The sequence below is a fragment of the Marmota monax genome, unplaced genomic scaffold, assembly GCF_021218885.2.
Source record: "Marmota monax isolate L192 unplaced genomic scaffold, Marmota_monax_Labrador192_F-V1.1 WCK01_AAM20220418_F8-fsc00172, whole genome shotgun sequence".
In the NCBI taxonomy this organism is placed as follows: Eukaryota; Metazoa; Chordata; class Mammalia; order Rodentia; family Sciuridae; genus Marmota; species Marmota monax.
The window spans coordinates 3,058,635-3,080,902 of NW_026693633.1; positions in this window are offsets into that span (position 1 = coordinate 3,058,635).

The following is a 22,268-nucleotide window of genomic DNA, read 5'->3' on the forward strand; positions in this document are numbered from 1 at the left end:
AACTGATTAAAAATGTAGCTGTAGTATGGGGGACAGATCTCACTCACAGTCCTGGTTCTTACATTGGGTGACATTGATAGAGACACATAATCTCTCTGAAAATCATTTTTCTCAATCATAATATAAGATTAGATTAATGAACCTTGAGTGGGCCCTAGTTCTGAAATTCAGGGACTCAATTTTTTATCCTTCTAGGGTTCCAACTTTGCCAGTTTAATTGACTATCTATAGAATCCACTTTTGCATCTAAATTGATCACCTTTTCAGTTTCATTCAGAAGATGGTCTCATTATTATTTTTAAAATAATAAATTCTTCCACTTACTGGACTTCAAATGTGAAAGAATGTGGATACATTCATGAACTTTAGGGAGCACATACCAGATCATAGATATTAATCTGAAACTCCATATGCTTTTAAAAACAAAAACAAAAAAATCCAGAAAGCATCCTTAATATAGTAGTTATAATATCAATGATCAGTTCTTTTTGCCAGGACCATAAGTGTTTAAGTGGGAAAAAAATCCCTTTTAATATAAAGAAGCATATTTCATTAACCTTAGACAGACACAACACCACGAGGACTGAGTTTTAATAGTCACTGTTATTTCCAGGACTTAGCACTAAGTAACTGGATCAAACAGGCAATCAGTGAATGTTGGATAAAATAGATGTCAATAGATCTGCCAAGAAAAGCCAGGACCTTTTTCTATAAAATTATCTAAATTTTATCAGAATTAAAGGCATACATTTAAAGCTATAAAACTCTTGGAGATTATCCTATGCTAAATTCCTCCCTGTGTATAAGAAGAAACTGAATCAGAAATAAATAGAAAGCTGACAGGAAGACACACAGATAGTTAATAGAAGCACTTGAATTACAATCCACATCTTCTGCCATCACTTGTGTCTTTTGTCTGGATTCATTATTCCAATGTCTTGCCTTTCTCAGAAATTAAATAGCATGGTATTTACACAGAAAACCTCAGGATGGTGGTTTAAGTCTCTTATGCTCTTTTCTCCTCTTTCTTGCTCATCTTATCTGCCTTCTCTCTTTCTTATCTAGGCAGTCTCACTCTCCTTATCAGAAGACTGGGGCACTGTTACTTGACATGTAATTTACATCCACTGAAAGCCTGGAGTTACTCTATATCAACCCTTCCTCCCCATCTTAGAGATAAGAGCCACCAATCAGGATAAGGCTTTAGTTCTAAGCTTGTACTATTAAAGTTTACATCTGATTACCAACTTCAAATATGTTATTACATTTGCATATTTGCTGTACAGATAAAATGCTTTGGTGCGGTATCTCTGAGCATCGCAATTCCTAAGTCCATTCTGAGACCTGAATTAAAAATCTCTTGCTTCAGTCTAGACTAGAAAATCTAGGAAAATATTTCTTACAGAACTTTGCTTTCTTTTTTTGGTAGAATATTAAGAAATAAGATACTACATCCCTATCAAAATAGTTTCTATTTAATAGGGAATTCTTTCTACCCTGATTTCATGATGATGGATTTGTTTTTATTAATAAGATTAGAAGGAAATAATAACTCTAGAGGTAAACATTACTAACACAAACACCTTGCAGTTATATATTGTCTAAACACAGTAGACATGGTTAAATTCCTCATTCACAAATTATATATGCATATTATATTCTGCAAGTTGTTATAGTTTTTAGCATTGTTCGGATTATAAATTGATATTTGTCATTTAAAAAGAGCTATCTATTCTGTTCAATTTAGAGGTTAATTGATCTACCCTGTTATGGTTTGGACATGAGGTGTTCCCCAAAAAACTCCTAGTAATGCAGGAATGTTCAGAGGTAACTTGATGGAATTGTGAAAGCTATAATCTCAGTTAATCCTAGTTTGAATGGACTGACTGGGTGGTAATTGTAGGCAGGTGGGTAGTGGCTGGAGGAGGTGGGGCACTGGAAAGGTGTATCTTCCCTGTGGCCCCTTCCCCTTCCCATTCTCTGCTTTCTGAGATAAGCATTTTTACCTATGAGTTGAGTGTTTTTTCTTTGCTGGGTCCTTCCCCCATGATGTGCTGCCTCACCTTGAGCTCAGAGCAACAGATCAGCCATCTGTGGCCTGAGACCTCTGAAATCATGAGCCCCAAATAAACTCTCCTTTCTTAGAATTGTTCTTGTGAGGTATCTTGGTCACAGCTGACTAAAACATTGCCTAAAGGCAAATTGCCTGTCTCCTTTGACATTTGACTACAGGGCTGAATTCATAAGCATGCAACCTGTACAGTTACACAGTGTCTTGCCCATAGATAGGCCCTGGAAATTGCTTGGTTTAATGTTCTGCTGCCATCTTGAAATTCTTAATTTTGACCAATGAGTTAATTTTTTAACAAAAATTCCCCCATTCTCATTTAACACTGGACTCCATAAATTATGCAGCTGATCCCATTTAGCAATAACTTAGGGGAAAAAAGATTCCACCAAATGTCAGTATGAAAAAGAAGGTGTCAGTAACATTTGGGTCTTGGTTAATGTTCTTCAAAGTGCCCAGGGTCCTTTTCAAAAAACAAAAATATGCAGTAAAGTCCTTGAGAATATGAGTAATTCATAACTCTATGGGAAATAAATCTATGGTGAAAGGGACCATGCTTTAAAGTCTGATTTATGAGGGAGATAAAATTAGGTGAAGGGAAAGAGAAGAAGATGGACAAGAAATAGAAGTTCTAGTTCAGTGCATAGTTTTAAGGTCATAAAGTTATATCACTCTTCAATATGAAGGTAGTTCCGTTATGCCAATAATAAGAAACACTCAAATGAAAAAAAAAATTACATCTAGATTTTTTTTCATAAAGAAACCTTGAATTACCTTGTCTTTGTATTTAAAATATGACTTTTAAACTTAATTAATTTATTTTTGTTTAGGATAGCATTTCTGGAAGATGTTTTCCCAGCTTACAAAATTCTTTAACCTCCCTACAACTGTCCACAGTAGCCCCATGTCATAGCCCTGAATGGTTGGTCTAAAATTAAGCCCAGGGCACAAGTTAGGAAAATCAAAGTCCTGTTCCTGGGAATTTGTAATTAGTAAAGAGGAAGAGGAAAAGAGAAAAAGAGTGAGACTCTTCAGGGGAATGCATAAGCTACATGTACCAAAAAAAAAAAAAAAGCAGTAGCTGCGTAAAAGAAAGAGCAGAAAGAAACAAACAAGCGAGGAAAAGCCAAAAGAGATGACAACTTCTAAATAAGTTTCCAATTGCCATTAAAAATATAACTGAGAGTTGACAAATACAATAATACAGTTATTAGACATTTGTAAAAATGCATTCAGATTCAATGTTAAAGCAACAATGATGAATCCCTGTTTAATTTTCACATTGTAAAGATGTTATTCTGGAATGGGTTTCATTAGATTGTAATATTTTTCCCAGTGCAGTCCATGCAAATTTTTCTCTTTAATTGCAAGCAAGAAATGTAAATGAATAAAAAGAAAAACCTTGAGTCAATATGCTCTCAGCTCAGAGAGGACAATGGTTTCACTTGAGAATATCTATATAATCAAAATAGGTAACATATCCCTACCTTGCATACAAGAACGGCAGACATATCTATTCCAATGGCAGATATCTTCCTTTAAAAACAAAAACAAACAAACAAAAAATATAAACAGCGACAAAAACATAAGAGAGCCAGAAGAGAAGGGGAGACCATGGTATATTAATAAGAGAAACAGCATTTCCAGACACTGGTTAGACAGACTTCTCCAGGTAAGAGGCTGAAGCCAAAGGAAACAAAAGTAGGAGCTGGTAGCCTTTTAGTCAGCCTGCACATGTGTGGGTTCCCGCTGTGTGCCTGCATTTCCTACATCCCAAGTGCTTTCCTAAAATGCCCAACTTTTTATATATTATTTAGACAAACAATGAAGTCAAACAATGTACCATTTTAAGACTTTAAGTTGAATTGCACCCAAGTTCATAGTTTCTCTCCAAAGCAATTACTTCAGGATCTGGGATGCATAAATTGAGCAGTTAACATATTGTGCTTGTCCTAATGCCTTGACAATTTATGGATGAATCCAGGGGGCCTTTTGTATAGTCTGTTCATTTTTTAGCAAGTAAATGTCCTCTTGATGTTCTCTGGGCTTTTTCCTTTTTACCTGCCAAATGATTTCATGTGGAATAATCCCCTATGCAACTGTTCAAATAATAAATAATCTATAGATGCATTGGGAACTTCCCCGTAGGAAGCAAGAGATAGGGCAATCACTCATCCCAATCTTTCTGCTCTCCTTCAATGAATTTCCTCAGCATCTGTTTTAAGGGCTGATTACATCGCTCCACGACACTGTCTGTGTCTGACTGATAAAGGGGAAGTTAGCAAAGAGAAAATCCTCACAGCCTCCATGGTTTTTCATTAAAAATATTCATTTTGGTATGTGATTGCAGGAGAAAGGTCAGAAAGCCAAATGATTGGAAAAGTCATTATATTTATCTCAGTAAAGCGTGCCCCACCCTGCTAGAATATGACTATTAATATGATGGGGTTTGCTTATTTGGGTGTCACTTAAAATGTCACTTTATATGCTTGAATGTAAATGGCTTTTTTAAAAGTTCACATGTATTTGTATATGGTGTTTCAGATTTCAATAGAGGGTATTAGGAAGTTCAGAGCAGGAGGAGTTTGCAAACCCTTGTTGCCACCCTAAGCTTTCTAAGAATGTGCCATTGCCAACAGGAAGACAACCAAACCCTCCTGAGGTGCTGCTCTTCCAAACATAGCAGTGATTATCACGCAGTCACTTCTTAAAACATACACTGTGGAGACCTATCAAGTTCTCTCTACACCATCTTGACAGTGTTGGCAAATGGAAAATAGACACTTTTTGTAGTCTTCCAGAATACCTAAAATTCCAGCAATGTTGCTTTGCCCAAGTGATTTCCTGAAGGTGTACTGTCAGTCAGGAATATTAGTGTTCCTGTGTTGCTCAGACTGCACAGTCTGGCTTGGCTGTTCCCCTCCCCTGGAAGTGTCCATGGCCAGAGGAATATTTCCTGCCAAATTATAAATGAGGCTATATCTTTCCTCCCTGGACTCCTGGCCTTTTCCTATCAGTTATGGTCTCCTGACCACACAGCTTAGTTTCTGAAGTTTAAATCTTGATTTAAAAATCTAATTAAGCTTTCCTTGTCTCAACATGTTGGTTTGGGTCCTCTCTACCAGAGGATGTATTTTCCAAGTTCTAATTCCCCTTGTGCTCTGTTTGCCAGTGATTATGAATGAAAAGAAAATACAAAATATGGTAGAATCCTTGAAACTTTCAATAATGAATATTAGTGTCTAACCTACTGAGGAATATGATCAGCTGGAAAAGAATTTATTTTTTAGGAAACATTTTTATGTCAAGTTACATATCAGATAGACCCCTGAACATAAGCCTGGGAAAAGTAGAAGTGTGGATTCAAGTAAGTGTCTCCCTAGAGTTCTGTTGAACAACACTGCAGTAGGAAGGAATGGAGTTGTGCGGGGGATTTGATGGTTTGCCCTCCTGCAAGTTCTAGGTCAGTAGTCACAAATGAAAATGTCTATAGTACAGGGAATAATATGTTAATATGGAGAAATGAAGCCCACCACATAGTGCATTGTGTATGGGGGCAGCCTCTAACAATATTCGTCAAATATAGGCAGGGTGCTGTAGTCTATTTGTTCTCATCAAAATTAATGTTGAAACTTGATCCTCTAAGTCATATGCTAATGGTATTTGAAGATGAAGCTTTTGGGTAATTAGCATTTCAGGAGTCATGAGGGTGGGATCCTGATGATGGCTTTAGTGGCTTTATGAGGAGAGGAAGAGAGACTTAAATTAGTAGCCTTGCTCCATCTCACCATGGTGTCCTCTGCCATGTGATGGTACAGCAAGATCCCCTCACCAGTTACTCAGCAGATGCCTATACTATGCTCTTGGATTTCCCAAAGAACAAATGTTTAATAAAAAGCCTTTACTAAATTAACATCTTTGGACTCTGTTATTAAAAAATTGTGAATCATGTCTTAATGTTGGCGGAGTGAACTGAGACTATAGAATTTGGTAGACCCATAGGCACTGCTGTTCAAAAAAATTACAATTTGTGTTTATTAAAACTTGCAAATTCTAGGGCTGGGGTTGTGGCTCAGTAGTAGAGCGTTTGCCTAGCATGTGTGAAGCCCTGAGTTCGATCCTCAGCACCACATAAATATAAATAAATAAAATAAATGTATTGTGTCCACCTACAACTTAAAAAAATAAAACTTGTAAATTCTAGATGTTATTTTGCTTAACAAAATAAACCACTACTCTTTATAAGTTTCCCAGTGTGTGATATTCAGTCACAGCAACAAAAACCTCACTGAGACACATAGTGAAAAATTTTAGAGTGTGCTGTAAATAGAATGATTGCAAATCTTCTGGGTTTTGTTTGTTTGGCAGTATTTGGGATTGAACCCAGAGCCACTTTATCACTGAATTACATCCTCAGCCTCTTTTATTTTTTATTTTGAGACAATGTCTGGTTAAGTTGCCCAGGTTGGTCTCAAACTTCTGCCTCAGCTTCCCAAATCACTAAGATTACAGGTAGGTGCCACCACACCAGGCTGATTTTTCAAATGAAAACGAACAGATATCAACATCTTGATTTTGTTTTAATATTAGCAAATGGTTAAATAAAAATGCAGAAATATGAAAAAGAATGCATTTGTAAGTCAAATCTAGGTTTTGGGGTATTGATTGGCAATTCTTATAAATTACCACAGTTTGGGATTAAAAGCCTTGCATTTCACTAACATTCCATCCCTTATCTTCATTATTTATTTTTAGTACATTTATTATGATCCTGAGAATATGATCACTTGTCACCACTATCATAGCTACCACCTATTCTAACCACTCTATGTTTCCTGAATAGAGCCAATGCCTTCTATCTGATCCTGAGTCCTGCTTTTACTATTGCTCTTTCTAATTCATTCTCCACATAGCAAAGACAGTGATCTTCTTCCAAATGTAAACTAGATCTTGCATTCCTTTGTCTAAACCTATCCACTGGTTAACCATTAAAATTAGAATAAAATCCAAAGCCCATTAATCTGACAAATTCCACCCCATGACCCATCCCTTTTAGCACTTTGCCTCCTGCTACTCTCTCTCCTATATGTCTTGCTACATTCTGACCTCCCCAGGAATCCTGCTCAATCTGCTCTTAGACTTTTGTTTTGCCTATTCTGTCATTGTGGCTTACATTCTCCACTGTGGCTCACTTCCTCATTTTATCCAAGTGTTTACTTTCATAGTGAGATCTTCCTTGAGCTGCTTATAGAAAACAATCCTCCCATTTTTTTATCTCCTTAACATTGTTTCATTTTTTTTCTTTTTGCTTTTACTTATCTTCACCTTATATGATTTTTGTATGGTGTTCAGAAAACTTAACAGTTTGAATACAAGTCACCTTACCAAATCTACAAACATCTTTTCTCTCCGAACTTTTGTCACTCAATTTTTAAAGATAATTTTTGGTATAGATCTCTAAACTTTTTCTTGAGAGTCTTTCCCCCCATATTTTCTCTATAATTGCAGTACTTTTTCCTCTTTGTCCTACTTTTTAAATTTTTTTTCTTACTTCGACCTTTTTAATTCAAAATTCAGCTAAGTTTTCTAATATTGTAGCTAACATCCACTCTAAAGTACCATAATATTTTATCTAAAAGTTTTTTGTGGACATATTGTTTTTAAAATCCTAGATATCATTAAAATAAGCACAGACTTAGGTTTTATGTACATAAAAGATATTACTGGTAACTGAAAAATAAATTTATTTTGTCAGTATTGAGATCAATTAATCTGTAATGTCACCATGGAACAACATCCTAGAATCAGTTGAAATTAAACCAAGCTGCATAAAGGAGAAAAACAAAATAAATGGCTTACATCCCAAGGCAGATATTTGTAGAGGTAAAGAGGCAACTCTAGTCAGAGGCAACTCAGGAATTCAGGTGCCTTCTGCTGCTGTTCACAATCCATGCCATGAGGTGTCCATTATCAAGTCTGTATAAGTATTCAAGATGGTTCAGCATCCCCAAGTAATGCATTGGTGTTCAGAAAGAAAGACAAGGAAAGGGAAGGGTTATAGGCATTTCACAGCATCCACAACAACACAGATAGATCTAACATAAAAGTAGATGGTAAAGATGAAACTCACTATGTGCAAAAATATAGATCAGACAAATAATATCACAGTTATGTTGACAAAGGTAAAACAGACTTGAAAGCAAAACTTCTCCAAATTACATAGTTACATAAGAAATATATCAATCCACAATCATAACAAATTATAACATTTTCAGTACCTAGTAGATAAAAGAAAGATGGTTAATAAGTTATTTAACATTTGAGCAATAATTTACACACTTGAACTAAAAGATGTGTATTCAACATCTGCAGAATGTACAGTATTTTCAAACACAAAAAAAGCATCTGTAAAACTTGAATATATACTGAAACAATGAATAAAAGTCTTCAGAAATTTAAGATACCATGTTCTGGCACTACCATGTAATTAGGTAAGAAGACAGGGGAAAAGACTTTGAAGGAGAAAATGAAAGATCAGTAGTTAGGTTAGATAGCTAGTAAAATTCTATGTGTTTAAAAATTATAAAAATACAGCTAAATTATCCAAAGAATTTCCAATTCAAACCATAATACCTAGACCTGAATAAGAATGAAGCCATCACATATTTCTATGCCTGGGATACAAGTAAGGCATCATTTATAGATAAATGCATAACCAAATATGTTCTTATGAGAAAAGTAGAAAGGCTAAAAATTAAGTGTTAAGTGTCTAATGTTAAAAGTGAAAATGAATACCAAAAAATAGATCTAAAAAAATTAGAGGAAAGCATAAACCAAAAATAAGGCCAGAAATCAATGAAATACAAAGTAAATAATATAGGGAAAAAGAATAAAGCTAAAGGTTAATTGCCCTAACATCTAACAAGATAGACAAATCTATGGTGAGAGTAATTAAGGTAAGAAAAAAAAGACAAAAGTATCAGAATAAAAGAAGGACAACTACAAATATAGCACTGCTTAATAAGAATAGAACATTATAAACAAACTACAAATTTGAAATGTCAATGAAATGAACAAATTTCATGAAAAATTAAAACTTGTTGGGGCTGTGATTGTAGCTCAGTGGTAAAGCACTTGTCTAGCATGTGTAAAGCACCATCTAGGGTTCAATCTTCAGCATCTCATAAAAATAAATAAATAAACAAAGGTATTGTGTCCATCTACAACTAAAATATTTTTTTAAAAAGTTACAAAATTGAAATCAATTCTTAATTGTTAACAAATTAGAAGTTAATCTTGACACTGAAAACTTCAGGCCCAATAGTTTTACTGGCAAGTTTAACCAAATATTTAAAGTGCTACCTAATTTTGTTCATAAACAATTTCTTTCAAAGACTAAGAAAAAAGATGAAACACTCCACAATCTATTTTATGAGGCAATCATAATATTGATAATATTAATACATCATGAGCAACTTGGATTTATCCCAGCATTGAGAGGCGGGTTTAACATAAGCAAATCAATTGATGCAAATTTTAGTATATTAATGGATTAAAAAGATGTAGGGAAAGAATGTGATAAGACTTGGCCTTCTTTCTTAATAAATCCTCTAACAAACTAGAAGCAGAAGCTGTAGAGGGTGCTTGTGCTGCTCTGCTGCACATGGCTTCTGACTATTAGATTTCAGTACAGCATGTAATTTTTTTTATCTACCTCAAGCATTTGGCTGGACATTTCTCTGCTTTTCTGCTTTCAGACTTTGTCCAGGAAGCATGAAGGCCTTTAAATCTTTGCATGGGCATCCCAGAAGAAATCAAGTGGTTAATGCACAAGAACAATATTCAATCAGGTGTTTGAAAATTCTTAGGAAGACGTATGGATTGTACATATAATTAAAGAATGTGAAATTAACAGACTGGCCATGATACAGCATTCTCATAGGAAGGCTTAATGCTGGAAGAACATAGTAGAATTTTAAATGTGCCTCCTTTTGGTCACCAGGCACACATTCAGCATCTCCTGTCAGACACCATGCTTGGTTCTGAAAAATGACAAGGCAGAATCCACACCCTGAAGGAGCTCAAAGTCATACGGAAGTGCAACACTGGAAAGCCACTTGAAGCCCATTTTAGGAAATACTGAAATAGAGAGATCAGTTTAAGGTGCTGTGGGAACATAGATAAAGAATCATCTGATGTTATCTGAAGGAGTCAGGGATATCCTATTGAAGGAGACTCTTGAGATTTTGAAGGCTGAGCCGGTATTGTGCAAGGGAGTGGGATGGTTGTTTCATGAGGAGTGAACAAAGATACAGAGGTTGAAAGAACAGGAGTCCATTGTCAGTAGAATAGGGAGCGCAACAGAAGACCTCAGAGACAATAGGTTAGAGAGACCATCAAGAGCTTGAATTCCTGCAGGTCCTGGGAGATTTTGAGGTGTTTAAAGTAACAGTGACGTAGTCATCTGGTTTCTAGAAATGAGAAAAAATGCACTCTGAATTGACAAAAGGTTATCTAGTGTCATGTTTATACAAATAGATTTGATGCTAATGTTTTGAAAATTAAAAAGGACTGTTTTAGTATATTTTCTTCCTTTGGAAAAATATATGCCTGAATTTGTTCTTGAACTCTGAGGAGATTACAGCAGAATGGGGATTTGGAAATCAGGATTAATCACACTTTTATTCTTTTAATATGTAAGAAAACAAAAAAAATGCTAATTAATAAAAACTTTAATATCTAGATTTTTATAATTTGTGTTTAGCACAAATTAGTGCTGTACAATCGACCAGACTTGAGTCAAATATCAATTAATACAGTCTAAATTCTTCATTTGGTTTTACACTTTTTAAAATTATTTAATCTATTTTTTTAGAAGCTCAAGACTAGATATTAGAAAACAAAAGCAAAGCAAAATTAAAGAAAAACCTCCCCCAAACATGAAGGAACTAGTGAATAACTCAAATAGAATATTTTCTTTCTGCAAAATGAAAAGTATTTTTCTATAGCTTCTCTCATGCTGAGGCACTGAAAATGACTTTTTAAAGTGACAAATTTCATCGGACCATTAATAATAAGGTTACCCACCTCAAAGGACATTGCCCTTTCCTATTGCTAGAATGGAAAGGTCAGGGCAAACTAATGAAGTTAGATACAGATTATATGTTTTAAGCAGCCAAAAGCATTTTAAGAGCATCGAACAAGCATAAAGATGACTCACTAAGGTCTACAGAATCACTCTGGAAAGATGACAGGAAACACAACTGTGGAGTGGATGTTGTAAGGGTGATGCATTAATTATTCTTCCTGCATATTGCATCCTTTATTTGGTCATCTGATAGCATTTGAGTCTCACCAATTTTTTTTTTTTTTTGTAAAAGATTTGAGCCCTAGTATGTTACTTCTCTTCCATGAGCATTACCTTTATTCTCAGAGTGATACATTGGAGACTTGGAATTGTGTTTACCCAGCCAAGAACTATTGTGGTTAAAAATATACATATCTTTTAAAAATAGTGAAATATTTCTTGCCCTCTGTGAATTTCTCCCCATCTTCACTTTTTAATGATAAACAAAAAATGAAATTATTCCTAGGACACATCAATAGATACTGTCAATGAAAGCAGGAAATACATAACTTGCTACTTTTTAAATCTTAGACTAGACCAGAGGTGGAAAAACATTTTCTGGAAATGGCTAGATAGCAAAATTTTTACCTGTGTGAGCCATACCATCTCATTTCAACCACTCAATTTCTGTCATTGTAGGACAACAGCAACCCCAAACAATAGGGAAACACATGAATATGACCCTTCCCTAATAAAATTTTATAAAATTTCCATTTAATTTTTCATGAAAGACAATTCTTTTGATTTTTTTCAACAATTTAAAAATGTAAAAGCAGTCCTTGGCTCATGGGCTGTACAAATGCAGGCAGCAATCTGGAATTGTCCTGAGGGCCATAATTTGACAGTCCCTGGATGAGGCACATATGGTAGGTATGAACCTAAGCACTGAAGTGCAAAAAGACCTAACCTTTAACTTTCTCCATGACATAACACAATTTATAACATAAACCTCCCTTCCTAGAAAAACCATTTGTTCTGGCATTGAGGCTGAAGCCATTGAGGTTGACATACTGATAAGGCACATTGATCTGAGTAGGGGAATATCTGGTCCTTGTTGTCATCTATTCATACTGATGTCTGCCAAGAGGTTCTTTTTCTCTGGCCCATAATTGATAATGATCAAAAGTAAAAACTGCTTACTTACTCCTTGTTTTCATTAACAAGGCTTTTTCCTCCTCCCCTGTTGTATGCAAATGTCACTCTTGCTTCTGCATCATGTTTGAATACAGGATGTACCATCTGTTGCATATCTTTCTGTTTAGATGTCCCGTGCAACCATACTACTTTGGTGGTGTCCCAGGGATCTACTTCAGAAAGAGAGGGTGCATTTTCTTCATGCTGGGACTTGCACTGACCAATACTCCCTGCACAATCAGGGTGGGGAACAAAGAATTGGACCATCCTTTCCCAAAAGTTTACCCCTGTTTACCTACCCATTGTCATGATCATGAAGCAGGGTATCTGTGGCTTGTATGGGATTAGGTAGGAGCCAAGAAGAAAGAAGGGGTGAAAAGAAATACTAAAGACTACTAAGGACATTGGAATGCATAGTTCAACACAATCATTCCATGCACACAAGTTTGCACATTATATATTAGATACTATATATGATTGAAATCCTACTCTGTACCAAAACTATTCTGCATGCTGACAGTACAACACTGAGAATAACATAGATGGTTCCTTCATTCATAAAACCTATAGTTCAATTCAATAGATGATATATAATCCTAATTTAATCTCAAAGTTAATAGTTATAATGACTAAGTCATATGGACCGGTACCAGTACATACTTTGGCAATTGTGACAAATGACCACTTTATGCTAAAAGATCAGACAAGATGTCATTAATTAATTTGAGCGGGTATGTCAATTTTGGAGGTAAGCTCTGCAGGAAAGATTCACACAACACATACCCTCAGTATTTCAGAGAAATATAAACAAAATCAATTAGTCAAAAATAAGTGTGGAATGTTTCCAACATTTTGATTCTTAAAATTAGCATGAAGATGTTAAAAAATGAAGAAGAAAGTCACAAATTTTCTTAGAATAATGGAGCTTTCCTATCCAAGTACATTGTAATTTTATTCTCTTTTATGTGCAAGTGTAGATATAAGATACTCTTTGGAGATTTTCCAAACAACTAGAGTTGTGGGTACCACAAATAGTTTATAGGGACTATTTGGTATTAGCATGCAATGACATTTTACAGTTTTCAAAATCAGTACAAAACATATAATTGAATCAGAAATTTTGCAAGTCAACTGCTTTATCGAGGTTATTTTGACATATTCTTGGTCTCCTACTGGGCTAGTACTATATCTAGGCACAGAAAAAAAAATTATATTGGATTTATTTCTAGTAGAAAACATATTACAGTTCAAAATTTCTGCATAGGACAGAAATATTTGTTAACTAAGTTTGAAATATTAGGGGTGGAAGAATGATTTTTGAGACCATTTAACAAAAGACAAAAGAGAATGTGAAGTTTTCTTTGAATAACTTCTAGAAACATCTTCAATTACTCCCAAACTACTTTTTCTTCTGTTATTGTATATGTGCATTTTAATGGTAATTATTGATTTACTTGCTAAATAGGCAGAAAAGTAAATGGAAAATAGTGGAAGGAGTTTCTCTGAAATTACTCCAAATAAAACTTAGAATTGGCTATGGTATTAGTATTCATAGTAGTTCAGTGAGAAAAAGTAAAATCAATTTGATCTCCTTCCTGAAATCCCATTTAAATTAATTATTTTCACCGTATATGCAGCAGGAATCCTTAATTGAACTGCTTCAAATTTTATTTGACTCATTTCTAAACACTCAGCTTCTACTTGATCCCACATTTGAAATCCTCCTCCCAAAACTTAACCCACAGTCCCCACATATCACCAATAACAGAGTTGACTTGGTTAGAGAGGCCACACCTGCATTGACACTCTGAGAAGAACTAACAGTCCCCAAACCTGGGTCAACCATAAAATAGAATGCTCATGTTAGTAGGAACTGAGAATTCACTTGGGGAATAATAATTCATCATTGAGAAAATTTATTCTCTGCTGCAGGTAGTTAATCCTTGGTTCCTCATGCATCTTACAGCTTCTTTGTTTGATACTGTCTAATTTATGATACCAATGATCATCAGTTTTGCACAGGTCATTCATTGGCTATGCTCAGATTTTGCCAAAGAATTAAAAAAAGGGAAAAGTGACAGTTTCTATGATGGAGTACTGTGAGATATTTACAACAATGTTATCCATAATAGTTCTCACAACAAAAAATCTAGGCAAAAGATGACAACCACTTTCACAGTCTTTCCTCTTTTACATGCATTCATGCAATTTCTTTTTGTGTTTATTTTGCATTTAAAAATGCAAAATTATATCTTTGATATTTTTCAGCTGGCCATCTTATCAGTGAAAAGATAAAATACAAACAAGAATAAATTGATTGTAGAGACTACTTGCCCACAAAACTACACAGTGAAAGTCTTGGTCATTCAAGTTTTCTTTTTAACACAGAGAAACTAGTATTAAAGCTATAAAAGTCTCTGGTTCAGGTAAGACAACATATAAAAGGGAAACCACATAAATAGTATAAGTTTAAATTTTAGTGAAAGAAATATAATTTTGTCAAAATGCTAAAATTGATCTCCTTATTCCCAACTGACTCTGTCCAACATTATCCTTCAAATGCAAAAGAGAATTATACATTTCAAGAAAATCAAATTAATTTTAAATAGTGATCATTAAGATTAATTATTGATACATAAAACTTTTGAAAAAACATAATTGCATTTTATCTTCCCTATATATTATCACACCTTAAATATTTTTGTGAATACATTCACCACCACATTGATAAAGAACTTAGCCGGGCAGGGAATAGGAGATGTGAATTTGGGTACAGATATTGAAGAAAAGTGCATATCTGCCTAAGTTTTATCATTTGAAATCAGCAAATCAAAGTAAATTATTTTCAAGGATCATCCAGTTCAAAAAGTTTCTAATTTTAAATACATTTCTAATCCTTTTAACCATTCATGCAAATTTTGCATATGCTTTTACATTGGATCATTACTTCATTTGATGCGAGATTCTACTTCAGAAAAACAAAGTTCATTTATAACAATTTCCTCAGGGAGCCTATGATCTGCTGTATGAGTACCTGCTTTACAATATAATTTTCATTTGCACATTTAGGTGATGTAGTTGAATAATACAAAATCCAAATAGAATCTAAGTTTATTTCGTCTAAGAACAAAGACCCAGATTTGCAGGCAGGTAGGAGTTAGTATGCAGTAGAGGAGGCCCATGCACCAAGGGATAATGCAGGTGACTAATGATGAACAGTAAAGGATTTAGGATTATCTTAAAACACTATAGCAAGGATAATAAATGTCAGAACAGGTCAGCACACAAAATGCAGAAATAAGGAACCCAGGAGACCACAGGAGGATCAAAATCCGTAACAGTTGAGTTCTGAAGTTATAATAATAACAGAGGTTGGCAAAATTTCCCTGTAAAGAGTCAGGTACTAATACTAACATACAGTCTTTGTTATAGCTACTCAATTCTGCAGTTATAGAGCAAAAGGAGCCACAGACAATATGCAAATGAACAAGCATGGCCACATTCCAATTACAAAGCTTCATTTATGGACACTAAAATTTGAATTTCATATAATTTTCACATGTTACAAAATATTCTTCTTTTGATCTTTTCAACCACTTAAGGTAAAATCTATTCTTAGTTGGTGGCCATAAAAAACACAGATGGTAGGCCAGATTTGGTCTTCAGGCTGTTGTTTGCCAACCCTGATAATAATATAACACAGTCAAATTGGGGACTTTTGAAACATGATTGAGTCTGTAATATGTTAATTTTAGTAAATTAAAATAGGCAAAGATTTTTATATTTTAAATGTGTTTTATTACTTTTGATCATGTGCTGAGATTCAAACTAGTTCAATAAAGTTTTACTAAGGTTTAATTTAAGAAATAGAGAAGGCAGCCTTAATTAACATGTACTGTTGTGGAATTGATTTCATCTCTATTATTTGAACACATTCCATTTTCTTATAAAACTTTCTGTTGCAATAGCATTTGCATTCTTCATTAACTTGATAATCATATGTACTACTTATGGCTTATTTATAATGAATTCAATAATGAACTTATTATAAGTTTAATACAAAGTATAATAATGGTCCTGTCATAAGCATCAACAATATTTCACAGTCTAACAATTTTTGAAGTAATATTTGCATTTTATACATAAAAAATAAAGTAATAAAACAAATATTTTTTTTCTAACATTTCATACTTACTACACATCTCAGACTATATTTTTTTTCTTTAGGAAAAGTTTGCTCATGTCTATATTGGCCCAAATTCAGAACTGATGGTGCAAGCTAATCTTGTATTGTATTGCAAAACTTTTATTTTGAGAAAGTGCTTTTTCTGAATTTATGCACCAATATTAGAATTATGAAAAACAATAAAGAAAAACTATACATCAAAAAAGAGGTAGCTGTTAAGTTATTTTAAGGTCATAATGAAGTGCAAAGTCATTTTATGAGTATTTACAATGTCAACACTATTTTTAATATCACATCCCTATTTAATTCAATCATAATACTTTGAAGGGTTTTTAGCATATCCAATTAAAAAACTAGTGGTTCATTTGTCTACATATTAAATCTGAAGTTATTGAGTACCTACATATGTTAAGTAGGGTGTCTCTTCTAGGATGGGGAGTCAGGAAGGACTTTTGAGATGAGATCTGACAAGGTAAAGATAGTGACGTGAGGGACAAGAGAGAACAAGATGGAGAATGGTCAAAGTTGAGGCTACAGTGATGGACAGGGAAAGATCATTCATATATAAAGTTCCTAGTCAAGGTCTAGGAGACCTGAAAAATATGTGTTTTCTTCTTGAAAGCACCTGAATGTTCAGTAAAATTATTTAAAAAGTAATAAGTCAAGTAATACTATTGATGAATTTCAGAATGCTATTGGAAAAGAGAATGAAATAATTTGATTTCTATTTTAACCACATGAATGGGAACAAAGTTATCCGGGGATCCAGTGCAAAGGCCATTTTAATTATCCATGTGACCACTGATATTATTTTATAGTAAAGTGGCCACTAAGAAGACAGAAAGAAGTAGCAGATTACATAATTATTTTGAAAGAAAGAAAGTTGATTCCATTATGTCCTTTGTATTTCTGTTTAACTAGGCTTTTCCTGTTTTTCTGCCCTATTATAAGGCATTCTTCTTTATTACTACCTCTTATAAAAATTGTTATTTCATGTATTTAATGACTGAAATACTTCTTTAAGTTCTAGAAGGCATGGAACTATGTCATTTTTGCTCACCACTGTACTTCTCCCATAATACTGGACATGGTGCAGAAGAGCACTGGACAAGTTATTTGTGAGATAATGAGTAAATGCACTCAGGTTATTGAACAACTGCATTGAGACATATGACCTTAAAGAATCTTTGGAGTAATAAAGATGGCGTCCAGACTTGGATAGCAACTTGATGACATGCATTTATTACTATTTGCCATGAAAACAAATAAAATTGTCATTTTTTTCAGATTTTTAACATTAAATTCAACTTTATAATTTCAAGATAGAAAGAAACTCTGCCTACGTTCTCCTAAGGGTCACATCTAGCTAGCCATCAAACTGCAATGGAAAATAGTAGTTCTAGGACAAAAGTGAAAAAGGAACTGAGAGAAAGCATTTATAATGCAATTATAGGTGAACATACTTAAAATACAAACTATAAAAAATTTGTAGGAAAAAAAATTTAAAATGCCATCAACAAAACAGTCATCAAAGTAAAAGAAGAAAACCATAAAAATTAAAATTCTGATAGGTGTATTTTAAAAATTCAAAAATATTAAAGTCAAAGTTGAAAAAATTCCCCCTTCCCCCCCAAAAAAAAAACACTGAAAAAGAATTTAGAAATGTTAGAAGTTAAATCACCAGTCTAAGTTCAATATTCAGTGAACACAAATCCTTGTAAAAGAGAACAGAAAATAGAGAAAAGGAAGTTACCGAACACATAAGTAAAATTTTTCCAAGCTGAAAAATATGTGTTTTCCTCTTGAAAGCACCTGAATGTTCAGTAAAATTATTTAAAAAGTAATAAGTCAAGTAATACTATTGATGAACTTCAGAATGCTATTGGAAGAGAGACAAGCTATCTATGCTAAGCCTCAGGCTAGCATCATTCTCAATGGAGAAAAATTGAAGGCATTCCCCCTAAAATCTGGAACAAGACAGGGATGCCCTCTATCACCACTTCTATTCAATATAGTTCTCGAAACACTGGCCAGAGCAATTAGACAGACGAAAGAAATTAAAGGCATAAAAATAGGAAAGGAAGAACTTAAATTATCACTATTTGCAGATGACATGATTCTATACCTAGAAGACCCAAAAGGGTCTACAAAAAAACTACTAGAACTAATAAATGAATTCAGCAAAGTGGCAGGATATAAAATCAACACGCATAAATCAAAGGCATTTCTGTATATCAGCGACAAAACTTCTGAAACGGAAATGAGGAAAAACACTCCATTCACAATATCCTCAAAAAAAATAAAATACTTGGGAATCAACCTAACAAGAGAGGTGAAAGATTTATATAATGAAAACTACAAAACCCTAAAAAGAGAAGTAGAAGAAGATCTTAGAAGATGGAAAAATATACCCTGTTCATGGATAGGCAGAACTAACATCATCAAAATGGCGATATTACCAAAAGTTCTCTATAGGTTTAATGCAATGCCAATCAAAATCCCAACGGCATTTCTTGTAGAAATGGATAAAGCAATCATGAAATTCATATGGAAAAATAAAAGACCCAGAATAGCAAAAGCAATTCTAAGCAGGAAGTGTGAATCAGGCGGTATAGCGATACCAGACTTAAAACTATATTACAGAGCAATAGTAACAAAAACAGCATGGTACTGGTACCAAAACAGGAGGGTGGACCAATGGTACAGAATAGAGGACACAGAGACTAATCCACAAAGCTACAACTATCTTATATTTGATAAAGGAGCTAAAAGCATGCAATGGAGGGAGGATAGCATCTTCAACAAATGGTGCTGGGAAAACTGGAAATCCATATGCAACAAAATGAAATTGAATCCCCTCCTCTCGCCATGCACAAAAGTTAACTCAAAGTGGATCAAGGAGCTAGATATCAAATCAGAGACTCTGCGTCTGATAGAAGAAAAAGTTGGCTCCGATCTACATATTGTAGGGTCGGGCTCCAAATTCCTTAATAGGACACCCATAGCACAAAAGTTGATAACAAAAATCAACAAATGGGACTTACTTAAACTGAAAAGTTTTCTCTCAGCAAGAGAAACAATAAAAGAGGTAAATAGGGAGCCTACATCATGGGAACAAATTTTTACTCCTCACACTTCAGATAGAGCCCTAATATCCAGAGTATACAAAGAACTCAAAAAATTAAACAATAAGAAAACAAATAACCCAATCAACAAATGGGCCAAGGACCTGAACAGACACTTCTCAGAGGAGGACATACAGTCAATCAACAAGTACATGAAAAAATGCTCACCATCTCTAGCAGTCAGAGAAATGCAAATCAAAACCACCCTAAGATACCATCTCACTCCAGTAAGATTGGCAGCCATTATGAAGTCAAACAACAACAAGTGCTGGAGAGGATGTGGGGAAAAGGGTACTCTTGTACATTGCTGGTGGGACTGCAAACTGGTGCGGCCAATCTGGAAAACAGTATGGAGATTCCTGGGAAAGCTGGGAATGGAACCACCATTTGACCCAGCTATTGCCCTTCTTGGACTTTTCCCTGAAGACCTTAAAAGAGCGTACTACAGGGATACTGCTACATCGATGTTCATAGCAGCACAATTCACAATTGCTAGACTGTGGAACCAACCCAGATGCCCTTCAATAGATGAATGGATAAAAAAAATGTGGCATTTATACACCATGGAGTATTACGCAGCACTAAAAAATGACAAAATCATAGAATTTGCAGGGAAATGGATGGCACTAGAGCAGATTATGCTTAGTGAAGCTAGCCAATCCCTAAAAAACAAATACCAAATGTCTTCTTTGATATAAGGAGAGCAACTAAGAACAGAGCAGAGAGGAAGAGCAGGAAGAAAAGATTAACATTAAACAGATACATGAGGTGGGATGGAAAGGGAGAGAAAAGGGAAATTGCATGGTAATGGAGGGAGACCCTCATTGTTATACAAAATTACATATAAGAGGTTGTGAGGGGAATGGGAAAATAAACAAGGAGAGATATGAATTACAGTGGATGGGGTAGAGAGAGAAGATGGGAGGGGAGGGAGGGGGGATGGTAGAGGATAGGAAAGGTAGCAGAATACAACAGTTACTAATAGGGCATTATGTAAAAATGTGGATGTGTAACCGATGTGATTCTGCAATCTGTATTTGGGGTAAAATTGGGAGTTCATAACCAACTTGAATCTAATGTATGAAATATGATATGTGAAGAGCTTTATAATGTTTTGAACAACCAATAAAAAAAAAAAAAAAGTATCTTTTATTTGTAGAAATAGAACTAGAATGGTAAAATGTAAACAAACAAGAAAAAAATGTTTGGAATGAAATTTAATATCTCTAAATGAAATGGCAATAAAATATATAATAACTTATATGATCTCTAATATATCAATCAATGTCAGGTCAGATCAGTTATACCTCAGGTTATTGAAAATATGTTCAGGTATAATTAAAAAAAATCTAAATAATTTTGAAGTTCAGATATCCCAAGGGAACAAAGTCTGAGACTCTGAGTTTTGCATACAGCAAGTTTGTGAAGAATGCTCCAAGGATCAACACCTGCAAGGAGTGAGGAAAGAAGGGTTGAATCTAAGGGAAAGTTGAACTATCATCATGAAGTTGTAACAGGAGCCTCAGACTCTTCACTGTCATCAGTAATTGGGATGGCTCTTCAGTGCTGCCTCAATTGAAGCAAGGGTGTGAGGCCATCCCTAGTCTCCTCTCCCCAGAAAATCATCCTCCTCTATTACCTATTTGGACTGCTGACACCTGAGTTACCTGGTTTACCAACTAGGATTTATATACCTTCCTCCCTGAAGTGTCAGAACCCCTGTTATGCTGTTCTCACACTGATATGGTTGTGACAGTCCATTTATTGCAAGACTAGGCAGAAGAATAAGACACACCCCAGGAAGATGATTTGGGTTGCACTTTGTTTACTTTTTTTTTTTTCTTCTATGTTGTAACCACAACATACTACTACTTCCAGCATGGTGACTCTGTATTGACTATCTGTGAGGGGTTAAGGCAATTTCTCCTAACTTATTTAGTGTGATAACCACAATAGGAAACAGGAATAGAAATCAAGGAAACGTGTTGTTTTACAAGCTAGAAAACTCTGTGCCATCTTTGGACAGGGACAGTGAATTATATTCAGCACCAGAGGGTACAAATAAATAGGGAAGTTCAAAATTATTGCATACATCAGTTTCAGTATCTGCATCTCAATTTCAGGGTCCTACTATTTCCCATCCTTTTCTTATAGTAGATGGTTGATAACTGAATTTTCTCAGGAAATCTGAAACTTATATTAAATTGTAGGCCTGACCCTCAGCGTGTTCTACCTCTGGCTGCAGAAGATGGGAGCTTTTATACATTCTGCAAAGGAGAAATTGTTAGCTCCAATACTTAATTTTAAATTGATGATTTTCCTGATTTTTAGTACAATGCATCCATGTCCCAGCAAAATACAGTTAATTTCAATCATACTTTTAGTTATCAATTCCTCCACATATTATAGTTGCTAAGATAATGCCTAGAATTGCCACACTGTTACCAAGTCCAGAAAAAAAAAAAGGGACTAGGAAAATAATACTTTCACTGGCTCAATACAGGTCTTGGGAAACATTTCATTTGTTAGAAATAAAAGAAAAATAATAAATGGGAGTGGAGGTAGATGTTATGATGTTATTTGTGCAATTGATAACACTAAACTTAGGAATTAAAAATAGCTTATTTA